Source organism: Nycticebus coucang, chromosome 20 (genome assembly GCF_027406575.1).
Source record: "Nycticebus coucang isolate mNycCou1 chromosome 20, mNycCou1.pri, whole genome shotgun sequence".
NCBI lineage: Eukaryota > Metazoa > Chordata > Mammalia > Primates > Lorisidae > Nycticebus > Nycticebus coucang.
The window spans coordinates 20,119,808-20,132,785 of NC_069799.1; the positions used below are offsets into that span (position 1 = coordinate 20,119,808).

Below are 12,978 nucleotides of genomic sequence, written 5' to 3' on the forward strand. Positions count from 1 at the left end.
CACTCAGGGCTAGACAAGGACTCCCCATCTCTGTTTGTTTTTTTGGTAAGAGAGCACAAACAGGTTGCCTTCTCTAGGCCACAACCCCTGGGAATCTAGCAAGGTTATGAACAAAGTAACCTAAAACATCCCTGGGACTTTCTACTTTGAGTAAGGAGCGCACATCTCAATCCTTTCCCCAGAGGAAAATTAAAAGCTGCAAAAATGTAATAACCTTGTAGTAGGGGAGGGACTGCATTTATTTATTTGTTAAAACACTCTTTTAGGGGGCTCAGTGCCTGTAGCTCAGAGGCTAGGGCACCAGCCACATACACCATACCTGGCGAGTTCAAATCCAGCCCGGGCCTGCCAAACAACAATGACAACTATAATCAAAAAATTGCCAGGCATTGTGGCAAGTGCCTATAGTCCTAGCTACTTGGGAGGCTGAGGCAAAAGAATCACTTCAGCCCAAGAGTTTATGGTTGCTGTGAGCTGTGATGCCATCGCACTCTACCCAGTGTGACAAAAGAGAGACTTTGTCTCAAAAAAAAAAAAAAAAACACTCTTTTATGCCAGACGCAGTGACTAATGCCTGTAATCCTAGCACTGTGGGAGGCCAAGGCATATGGATTGCTTGAGCTCTTGAGCTCACAAGTTTGAGACCAGCCTGAGCAAAAGTAAGACCCCTGTCTCTACTAAAAATAGAAAAACTGAGGCAAGGGGATAGCTTGAGCCCAAGTTGGAGGTTGCTGTGAGCTATGATGCCACAGTTCTCTACCCAGGGCAACAACTTGAGGCTCTGTCTCAAAAAAAACCAAAAAACCCCACTCATTTAGCTTATAAAGGTATTTTTATCTACCAAATTTTGGCTAAAATTTCCTTTAGGGTCAATATTTACCCCTAGATAAAGGTCAATATTTACCCTCTGGTTTGGGTCTCCTCTTCCCTGAGAGAAGCTCTGGCACTCTCCACTCCCTCTGCATGCCTTTCTGTCTAACAAAATCTCACTTTATCACTGATCTGTGGCCCATGGGCTGACTTCTGGAATCTCCAAGACCAAAGACCTGCTGAAGAAAGAAATTCTGGTAACAAAACCACAACACAGGCATCTTTTCTAATGTCTTTTCATTGTTCCCCTAAGTCTCATATGGCCACAAAGGACAGGACCTGTGTCTTTAATTCATTTACCAGGCCTAGAGTTTAAGGCAGAAAGCAGGAAACCAGAACATTCAGTTTCTTAGAATAGCTAGGGGGCAAAGTTGGAGCAGGGAAGAAGTGACCCTGTAGACTAAACTGTGCCCTACAGTTTCTGGCCTAAGTAGGGAGAATATACCCTTAGGCCTTATAGAATGTAGAGGCTTAAAATCAAGAACATAAGCTTACAGTTGAATCTAGCAGATTTAGAAATATTACAGAGGTGGCAGTTTTACAATACTCGGACACTTGAACTTTAATAACAGGTGTAAAACTAATTTTATCTTAAGGGATACCACGATCACCTGAACAATAAGGCATTGGAGTTATTCCTATTTACACAAAGTTCTTAATCTTCCTGGAGACATACTGGTTAGCACATAGTAAACTGTAAACCCTTTCTTAAAACACTGTATCATAGGGCAGCACCTTTTTCTCAGTGCATAAGGTGCCAGCCCCGTATACCGAGGGTGGCAGGTTCGAAACCGGCCCTGGCCAGCTAAAATAGCAGTGACAACTGCAACAAAAAATAGCCAGGCATTGTGGCAGGCTCATGTAGTCCTAGCTACTCGGGAGGCTGAGGCAAGAGAATCACCTAAGCCCAAGAGTTGCGGTGAGCTGTGATGCCACGGTACTCTACCTAGGGTGACAGAGTGAGACTCTGTCTCAAAAAAAAAAGGAAAGAAAAAAATACTTTATCATAGTTTTCAAGACAGTGAGCTTCCCATGTGTATTTCTTATTTGTTTCCCTCAATATGTAAGGGAAATACACAGACAAACCACAAACACATCACAGGTTGGGTAAATGAGGCTACAAATAAGGTAAAAAACAGGGATACAAACAGGGGCCACTCACAATTGTTTGCCTTGTGCAGCGGGGGAGCTCGGGCCCTCCTATTGTCTAAAAGATCTTCTGGGAGATCAGGAATAGGTAATTGAAGATAGAGAGGAAGATAAGTTGGAGGGCGATTTAAGGTGGAGTAACATTTGTCTAATTCATATTTATGCGCATATGTTTTTTAAGGGTAGCAAACAACACTGATTTTTTTTTCTTTGAATTTGGTCTTCTTATCAATAAATTAAGGCAATTAAGATGATGAGAGCTCTCTAAAATTTTTTTTAATTAAGGAGTTTTTGTTTTTAGTTTAAAGAATCCATCTTCTGGTCATTTAAAGTTAGAATTTTCTAAGGTATATTTGTTCTAAAAGTGACTTAATCCAATGCCTCTTCACAAGGCCCAATGCCTCTTCATAGAAAAGGCTATTTCTAAGATTACCAAAAATGCACTGTCAGAAATAGACTTCTATTAGAATAGACAATAACAAAACTCACTCCTCAGAGCTTGATATGTTTGGTACATACAGCGTGCTGCTCTCGGACTCCCAATCTTTCCAGACCGGCCACCTGACATGTTCCTGACAAAACACACCCTCCAGATTTTGGAGGCTGAGGAGAGAATTCCCACATACACTGAGGCTGGCAGGTTCAAACCCGGCCCAGGCCAGCTAAACAACAATGACAAATGCAACATAAAGTAGCAGGGCTTTGTGGCAGGCGCCTGTATTCCTAGCTATTTGGAAGGCTGAAGCAACAGAATCACTTAAGCCTAAGACTTTGAGGTTGCTGTGAGCTGTGATGTCACATCACTCTACCAACGGTGACAAAGTGAGACTCTGCTAAAAAAAAAAAAAGAAAGAAAACAAAACAAAACAAAAAGCCATTCTCCAAGAGTGGTTGGATTTTCTGCAGCAGATAAAGAGGTAAAAGGAAAACAATAGAAGGCAACTGTTTTTACTTTGGGAAGAAGCTTTGTTTCTTATACACAGAAATTTTACAGAGTCCATCACTATTCTTGTGGTAAGGGAAGCAAGACTAGGTTATAAGGGACTTAATATTCAGGCTTATTTCCAAAAAATTTCCCATTTTCAAAAGTACTCAGCATGCCTGAGCTACAATTTTTTGATGAATAATTTTCTGCACATCAACATCACCTTAGCAGAAAACAAAATTTAAGCTTACCTAACACAAATTGACAATTCTCTTCTGATTACAAAACTAGGAAAGCTTCCTAGGATAGTCCAAATAAGATCAATACATAACTGCAATCAATCGGTTCAAGAATTTGATTTGCTTTCACTTTTGTTTTTTTGTTTTTGTTGAGACAGAGTCTCACTTTATCACCCTAAGTAGAGTGTCGTGGTGTCACAGCTCACAGCAACCCTAATCTCTTGGTCTCACGGGATCCTTTTTCCTCAGCCTCCCAAGTAGCTGGGACTATACCAGACTATCATTATTATTATTGCTTTTTTTTTAAGAGACTGATCTCCCTTCTGTTCTGGCTGGTCTCCAATTCCTGAGCTCAAGCGATCTACCAGCCTCAGCCTCCCAATGTGCTAATATTACAAGCCTGACCCACCATGCCTGGTTTGCTTTCTTATGCACCTTGTGAGAGCCTTTCCTTCAATCAACGCCTACCCCACCTACTCTGGGACCTCCAAACTACAACTCATGCCTGAAGATCCATGAATTGCAATTTGTTTGTTATATAAGGACATTTTAGAGAGTCCATCCCTACTCTTGTGATGAGGGGAGCAAGACTAGGTTATAAAGTACTTAATATTCAGGCTTTGGTTCATCTTCAATAACCGAAATCAATGGGCTTGGAAGGGCAATTTCAAAATAAATCAATGGGTTTCATTAGAAAGAGAAGAAAAGTAAATGATTTGTACATCATTATTTGTCATTTTCATTCGAAATTTCAATAATCATTGCTTGTTTCTTCAACATTTTCCAAAATATATGAAGAACCACTACTAGAAAAGAAATCATGATTTTCATCACCATCTGCTGAGAGCTGTAAAAAGATTTCTGGTTAATTGCAGTTTCTTCTGGACTATTATTTCCAAAAAGCTTTCCATTTTCAAAAGTATTCAGCATGCCTAATCTAAAATTTGTTTTTACAATTATTAATTTTTATAATTATTTCCAATAAATTAAACTCTTTAACATTTTAATAGTACCTAAGTTTATTTATTTATTTATTTATTTTATTTTTGGAGACAGTCTCACTATGTCACCCTTGGTAGAGTGCTGTGGCTCATAGGTCACAGCAACCTGAAACTCTTGGGCTCAAGTGATTCTCTTGCCTCAGCCTCCCCCAAGTAGCTGGGACGACAGGCACCCGCCACAACGCCTGGCTTTGTTTAAATTTTTGTTGCAGTTGTCATTGTTGTTTAGCTGGCCCAGGCTGGGTTTGAACCTGCCAGCCTCAGTGTATGTGGCTAGTGCCATAACCGCTGTGCTATGGGTGGCAAGCCCTATGGCTTAATTCTTAAACACTTGTATCAGGCCTTGAAAAGACTGTGTGTGTGTGTGTGTGTGTGTGTGTGTGTGAGAGAGAGAGAGAGAGACAAAGCCCTGCAGAAAGTTAAAGTCTCTCTAAGACTTCTGCCCTTGGCCTAAGTTAACAAAACCCTTCTTTCTATATGTGCATGAAAGATGGGGAACTGGGGTTTGGCCTTTGTGTACTGATACAAAAAAAATGGCACTATTCCCAGACCAGTCGCATATTTGTCTAAATAATTCCACTTACAGCTACTGGATGGCCTGGCTGTCTTCAAATCCTGGCTGTGACTGGTGATCTTTCAAAAGAAACTGAAAAATTTACCTTGGGACAACTGACTATGGTTCCTGTCCCTCATCAAGTCTTGTTCCTACTTCTGCAAAAAAGCAACTTACAGTTAACTGCAGGTAGGATGAAAAGATATCAATCTATATTAATTACTAAACCTGAAATATGGTTAGAAGTAATAGCTGGACTGAACCCAGCCACTCTACTTCTAACCTTACTCATGAACCAAAAGAGCATTAGTGTCTAGACTTAATTGAACAAGTCTTTTTTTTCTTTTCTTTTCTTTTTTTTTTTAAGAGACACGGTCTTACTTTGTCACCCTCTGGTAGAGTACCGTGGTGTCACAGCTCACAGCAACCTCCAGCTCTTGGGCTTATGTGATTGTCTTGCCTCAGCCTCCTGAATAGCTGGGACTACAGGCGCCCACCACAATGCCCAGCTATTTTTTGTTGCAGTTTGGCCGGGGCCAGGTTCGAACCTGCCACCCTCGGTATATGGGGAATGTGCTCTAAGCACTGAGCCACAGGTGCCTCCCTGAACAAGTCTTTTCTAGCCAAGGAGACACATCAGATAACGCTTCTGAAGAGGTAGACTGAACTATTTATATAGATGGAAACAGTTATATTGAAACACGTATGCAAAGGGCAAGTTATACAGTAGTGACTGCAGAAAGGCCCGCAGAAACAAAAGCCCTTCTACCAGGGACTTGGGCCCAAAATTTGAACTAATTGCTCTAACCAGGACATTAAAACTGTCAAAAAGAAAAACACTAAACATTTATATGGACCCCAAATTTTCTTTCTTTTATTTTATTTTATTTTTTTTTTTTTTGAGATAGAGTCTCAACTGTCACCCTGGGTAGAGTGCCGTGGCATCATATCTCTCAGCAACCTCCAACTCTTGGGCTCAAATGATCCTCTTGCCTCAGTTTTCCTATTTTTAGTAGAGAAGGGGTATCACTGTTGCTCAGGCTGGTCTCAAACTTGTGAGCTCAAGCAACCCACCCACCTCAGCCTTCCAGAATGCTAAGATTACAGGCATGAGCCACCGCACCCAGCCAAATTTTCTTGTCTAATTCTTCAGACTGAAAATACCATATAAAAGAAGATGACTAGCACCAGAAAAACTACATATATTAAAAACACTTTAGGGGCGGCGCCAGTGGCTCAGTGGGTAGGGTGCCGGCCCCATATACCGAGGGTGGCAGGGTCAAAGCTGGCCCTGGCCAGCTAAAAGAAAAAAAAAAAAAAGCAGTGACAATTGCAACAAAAAGTAGTCAGGCATTGTGGCAGACCTCTGTAGTCCCATCTACTCGAGAGGCGGAGACAAGAGAATCGCCTAAGCCCAAGAGCTGGAGGTTGCTGTCAGCTGTGACGCCACAGCATTCTACCAAGGGCAACAAAGTGAGACTCTGTCTCAAAAAATAAACAAATAAATAAAAATAAAAACAGTTTGGAGTAGCCTGGTGTTGTGGCGGACATCTGTAGTCCCTGCTCCTTGGGAGGCTGAGGCAAGAGAATGGCTTAAGCCCAAGACTTAGAGGTTGCTGTGAGCTGTGATGCCATAGCACTCTACTGAGGGCAGCATTGTGAGACTCTGTCTCAAAATAAATAAATAAATAACAAAAACAGTTCGGAAGTTATGCAATTATTAGAAACTGTCTTGCTTTCTTGCAAGGTGGCAGTCATGCACTGCTCTGAACTCCAGAAAAGACAATCCTGTGCCAACAGAAACCCAGAGGGTGACATTGCAGCAAAGCAAGCTGCAGGACTGACAGTAACAACCCCTTAATGCCACCTCTACACCTATCTGATTTCAATCCCACCTATAAGAAAATAAATAAAAAAGAAAACAGAAAAATTCCATAATAAAAGAATAGTTAATTCATCAACATCCACAGACAAATCGTGCTACCCAGAAGCCTAACATGGCAGGTCATTAAACGACTTCATGACATGACACATTTCTGCAAAAAAGTCTCACCCGAGTTCCTTCCGCCATAAGCTGGAAACAGGCAACTCGCCCAGATAATCAAAAAATAAATACTTAGTGTTTCCTTTGTACAAGAAACAACCCCTAAACAGACAGCAGATCTAAAAAACCACTCCCACCATACCAGAAGATAATGCCATTTGAAAACTAGTTGATGGGGTCTGTGCCCATAGCTCGGTGGCTAGAGCTCCGGCCACATACACAGAGGCAGGCGGGTTTGAACCAGCTAAACAGCGATGAAAACTGCAACAAAAAAAATAGCTGGGCTGTGGCATGTGCCTGCAATCCCTGCTACTTGGGAGGCTGAAGCGGGAGAATCTCTTAAGCCCAAGGGTTGGAGGTTGCTGTGAACTGTGACACCCTGGCACTCTACGGAGGGTGACATAGTGAGACTCTGTCTCAAAAAAAAAGAAAAGAAAAGAAACCCTTTCAGGCAGTCTCAATGCAAATGTCAGGGCAAGCAGAATTTAATCTCTTTTTTTTTTTTTTGAGACAGAATTTCAAGCTGTTCCCCTGGGTAGAGTGCCTGGCGTCACAGCTCACAGCAACCTCCAACTCTTGGGGTTAAGCGATTCTCTTGCCTCAGCCTCCCAATTAGCTTGGACTACAGGCACCCACCACAATGCCTGGCTATTTGTTGTTGTTGTTGTTGTTGTTGTTGTCATTGTTGTTTGGCAGGCCTGGGACAGGTTCGAACCCACCAGTGCGGGTTAAGTGCCCAGCACCCTAGCTGCTGAGCTATAGGCAGCAAGCCAGCAGAATTTAATCTTAAAGTACAAAACTATGTACAACAAATGCAGGAGTGTTATCCCTTATTCACAAGTTTTCTCTTCCCTGACCCCAGTCGACCCCTACAGAAAATGTACATCCCTTTTATCCTGGTAACCAAGACCAGCTCGAAAACTGGAAAGACAGGCCTGAGAAAAATAACTGAAAGAAAAGACTAGTCCAAAAGATGTTCTGTTGATCACACCACAGCAATGAAACTTGCAGGACTAGAAGCCTCATCCCACCACACTCCACTCAAGCTGTTATCTCACTGCACAAGCAGCTGAGGCCTACAAAAACTAGACTGGAGGAAACACCACATTAAAGTTGAAGAGATAGGGTGACGCCTGTGGCTCAAAGGAGTAGGGTGCAGGCCCCATATACAGGAGGTGGCGGGTTCAAACCCGGCCCCAGCAAAAAACTGCAAAAAAAAAAAGATCGAAGAGATACAATTCCTAGTCATCATCCTCTTGAGACTATACAGGTTTGTGCGCTCAAACCAGAACCTTGTCCCATTTTGCTGACATTAAAACATATAGATTTCTTCAGCCCAAAATGTCATAAATATGTCTCATTTCTATCTTACTAGAAGTACTTATATAGAAGAGGTATTTACTTCATGCCAAATGGAGGTGTGCACCGGCCAGAACTTAACAGAATTGTCACACTTTTGCCATATATCCACAAGATTATGATATACTCAGATATTTATATTTAAAAAACAACCACTACTGTCAAGAAAAAATATATAGTTCCTATACAACTGAAAACTGAAAGTACTAGCCATAAATATATTACGTTTAAAAGGTGCCCATTCTGATACACTAACCTGAATAATTCCTTACTTAAATATAACTTAACCATCTTTGTTCTTATGCCAATAGACACACCAAGCTACCCTGAAGACAGTTTTTATTATATGGCACCCAGGCTTTTTAATTATATCCCTGTGACAACACAGGCAAACTTCTTTTGTCTAAGATTAACCCCTTTTCTACACTGGTTACATAATTTTAAGTCCACCCGGTCTAAAATAACTTAAGATATTAACCTCCCTGAAAACTATAATAGCCACCTACACCTTTTAGCCCTGCTAAATACACAATTTTAGCCATTTTGTCATACCAACAATAGCAACTGGACTAAATCTAAAAATTACTCCATTGGCCCGTGCCACCGTCAAGGCCCTTAATACAACTTTTCCAGCCATAAACTCTGAGTGTTGAAAGAAAACAAGTAGGAGTAGCTGTACTAAAAAAATCAACCTGCCATTATAGAGTATTAAAACACAATCATAGGCTGGGTGCAGTGGCTCATGCCTGTAATCTTAGCACTTTGGGAGGCCAAGGCAGTTGGACAGACTGAGTGCACAGGTTGGAGACCAGCCTGAGACAGAGCGAGACCTCATCTCTAAAACTAGCCAAGACTAGGCTTCTAGTCCTGCAATAGCCTCTCTAAAAGTGGCAGGCACCTGTAGTCCCAGCTACTTGGGAGGCTGAGTCAAGAGAATCCCTTGAGCAAAAGAGTTTGAGGTTGCTGTGGCACTTTACGAATGGCAACAAAGTGACACTCTGTCTCCAAATAAATAAATAAATATTTTTTTTAAAAAACATAGATGTAAAAACTTTAAAATCCATATACTGCTTCAATTTATTGAACAGTTCCCAACTCATTAAAAACAAGTTAAAATGTATAAGTAACATAGTACAAATAATATAACCAACAAGATTTTTCAGAATATCCAACACTTTCTATCTAAAGTATTGTTAAAATTACCCAACGATTACCTAAGTCCGATCTTCATAGTTATTCTTTTATTATATTATAAGCTTCTTAATGTTATAAATACAATGTATACCATTCATATGCTTCACAAATTTCAAGAAACAAAATTAAATAGCACAGCCTGCAAGTCAATTTAACCATAATGATTATTTCCATTTAAATCAATTTCACAGATATGAAAATAAAATAAATAAAAGTAGAGAATGTGGTAGACACAGACACCCCCACGACCTTTCTTAGCTATTTCTGAACTGAGAATGCACTTTAAAACATAGGAAGAGTAAGTCAGTCAAACAGGCCAAACCAGAAATAGGGAATAAAGGTAATAATCTTGAAAAAAAATGAGGAAGTAATGAGGCATTTTAGAACAAGTTAATAGCATGTTTAATGATGTTTCATTGATGATGATTTTTGGTTAGATTTTTAATTGTTATGTGTATTTAATTTGCCTACACGTTGTTAATCACATTAAGTATAATACATTTTTAGTATACTTTTGAAATTATATAAATTATTAAAACTTGTCAGACAAAACAACATTTACAAAATTACTCTCGCTGTCGTCCGTAATTACTAGCCTTTCTGATAATAAAGCCTTTTAAGGAAACAACTCCCTGTCCCTGTTTAACTACAACCGCAGGCAACGGAGCCTCTTCTTGTTCCGCAACAGAGTGAGCCAGGGCGCCCTGCCCTAAATTTATTTTGAACAAAATGGAGGGATTGGGGGTCCCGCGGACTACGGGCTCCCCCATGAACAAGCCCCACACACTCAGCTGGGATTCTTCCCTGAGGACCCTTCCATTGTCACCACGTGGGAGGGACACGCGGCGCTGCAGCCACACAGCTGCTCAGAGAGAGTTCTGGGCCGTGGTCCAAGTAACAGGTCCAGGAAGGCTTCAAGCAACAAGGCCCCAACTTCCTGCCCCACTCCACCTTTTGCCAAGAGGGGTCAGAGAGACAAGGGGTGCCAGTGGCAAACTTCACTCTGAAGACTCTAAAACTGAAGGGAAACTGCCTGGTCCCGGCACAGCCACTTCTGGCTCCAACCACGCCCCTCTCCCTCTCAGGACGCCCAGTCGCCTATGCTCACTATTTTCCCAGCTTCAAGGATGTCCCGGTGTCCTCCCTACAGATCTCCCAGTATCTGCAGGTCACAGGGTGACAGAGGCTGCTACAGAGACACTTGGAATCTCCAGGAGATGGAACCGCTGAAGAGGAGCCCCCAGCTCAGCGCCCAGCTCTAGAGAGAAACGTTGCTCCATTCCCGGAGCCGCCGCCTTCTTTCAGGCTGTGCATCTGAATGGACAGTTCATACTGGAGCATCCCTGATTGGATAGGGCCTCAGGCCCCACCTCTCACCTTGGGTGACAGGAATGCCTACTGACAGGACCCTGAAAGAGACCAGAATGCTAACAGTTTCTTCACCACAGAACTTTTTTTTTTTTTTAATTGCAAGAACCATGACTTTATTTATCTTAATATTGCTCTGTGCTTGCCATACAGTAACGGTTTTTATTTATTTATTTTTTTTTTTTTTAATTGAGACAGAGTCGCACTATGTCACCCTGGGTAGAATGCTGTGGCCTCACTGCTCGCAGCAACCTCAAACTCTTGGGCTTCCAGCGGTTCTCAAGCTGTGTGTCGCGACTCCTTTGGACCATAGGAAAACACATCCTGTGTATCAGATATTTACATTACAATTCATAACAGTAGTAAAATTACAGTTATGAAGGAGCAAGGAAAATAATTTTATGGTTGGGGTCACCAGAACTTGAGGAACTGAATTAAAGTGTTGCGGTGTTAGGAAGGCTGAGAACGTCCGGTAAGCAATTGCCTTATCTCAGCCTCCCAAGTAGCAGGGACTTTGGGTGCCCGCCACAAAGCCCGGCTATTTTTTGTTGCTGTTGTTGTTGTTTTTATCATTGTTTTAGCAGGCCCAGGCCAGGTTTGAACCCACCAGCCCAATGCATGTGGCTGACACCCTAACCACTGAGTAGGTACTAAGCCACAGTAAAGGCTTAACAAATTTTGATTAAAGGAATGAAAATGTATTTACTGAGTGTTCAGTCAGTGCTAGGCTTGAGCTCCAATTATTAAAATAGGAGTCAGACTCTGCTTTGAAGGCGTTTTCAAGACACATTGTAGAGGAATGGACACCATGCTTACAAGGACAGTGACTAATTCTTATCACATTAAAAGGGAACACTGAGAACAGGACAGTCTCCTGGCAAGCCTAGAGATGTTTTGTGACTTAGGGGCAGTCCCCCGAGTAACTCAATGTTCCGGAATGAGATAAGATCAGTCCCTCATTAGTACGCATGTGTTAAACATTGGTGCTTGGTACTCTTCATGGGGGTTGTGGGGAATGAACATGTGAGGAAAGAGTGAGTGGCAATCCTTAGGCAAGCAGCCCACATATGTAATTACCTTAACTCTCCACACCTGTTGTGTATAACCTTTCTGTTGTGTATAACTGAGCCTTTGCGGAAGGGCTACCCTGCACTTAAGGTTCGCCCATCTCTCCCAAGCTTGTACGTCAATCCCTGTCACACCTGTTTCCTTCGTGCGGCAATCATGACAAACACCTTAGGGATACATCATGATGTCTGGGTAAAAACATGCACATAAAGAATTTCATAATCTTGGGCAGTGCCTGTGGCTCAAGGAGTAGGGCGCTGGTCCCATATGCCAGAGGTGGCGGGTTCTAACCCAGCCCCGGCCAAAAGAAAAAAAAAAAAAAAAAAGAATTTCATAATCTTATAAACAGATGAACAACATTGGCAGTTAAAGCAAAGGCTGGCTATGGCAGTTCAAAGAAGGGTGAAATTCCCTCTAGTCTTCAGTGAGGGAGTTGGCATTGCAGGAGGCTTCATACAGGAGGTGATATTTAAGCTCCCAAATAACAGGCACAACATAGGGGTATGTGTTATACTTCCTGGGAGAAGGGCTCAGCTACAACATGAACTTTTCCTAACAAACTCTGTAGCTCTTTATACACAGGGCTTTGTGCCTTCTCTGGGATACAGCTGTGCCTAAGGGATTTTTGTATTTAGCCATGAATATAAATTATATCCTTTTGTCAATTTCAATTTTATTTACATATATATGTGCTATAATATACACACAAAGTAAATACATGTTTTTCACTCATGGAAACAACATATTAACAATTATATACATATTTTTATGGTAAAAATGTATATACAATGTGGACATAAAGTTCATGTACAATTTACTATTTAAACTTGAAACTTCACTCTTTCTTTCTTTCTTTTTTTTGAAGACAGAGTCTCACTATGTTGCTCTTAGTAGAGTGCTATGGCATCACAGATCACAGCAACCTCCAACTCTTGGGCTTAAGTGATTGTCTTGCCTCAGCCTCCCAAGTAGCTGGGACAACAGGTGCCTGCCACAAGGCCCAGCTATTTTTTTGTTGCAGTTGTTTTGCTGGTATGGGCCAGGTTCGAACCCACCATACCTGGTCTATGTGGCTGGTGCTGTAAACACTGTGCAACAGGCACCAAGCCAAATCTTCACTATTTCAATTTAAATTAAAACACTTTATGGCATTGCCCAAAGCTCAGCAAGTAGGGGGCCAGCCACATACATTCAGGCTCATGAGTTTG

At 41.7% G+C, this 12,978-nt stretch overlaps 1 long non-coding RNA gene across 1 annotated transcript in view; it reads right to left on the minus strand.

Annotated features, from left to right (window-relative positions):
* LOC128572797 (uncharacterized) overlaps window positions 1–10,606 on the minus strand; it is a 34,498-nt gene extending 23,892 nt beyond the window's left edge. The window contains exon 1 of the long non-coding RNA XR_008376252.1: window positions 10,443–10,606. This is a non-coding gene — a long non-coding RNA (uncharacterized LOC128572797). The remainder of the gene's footprint in view (window positions 1–10,442) is intronic.
* Window positions 10,607–12,978: the final 2,372 nt, after the last annotated feature.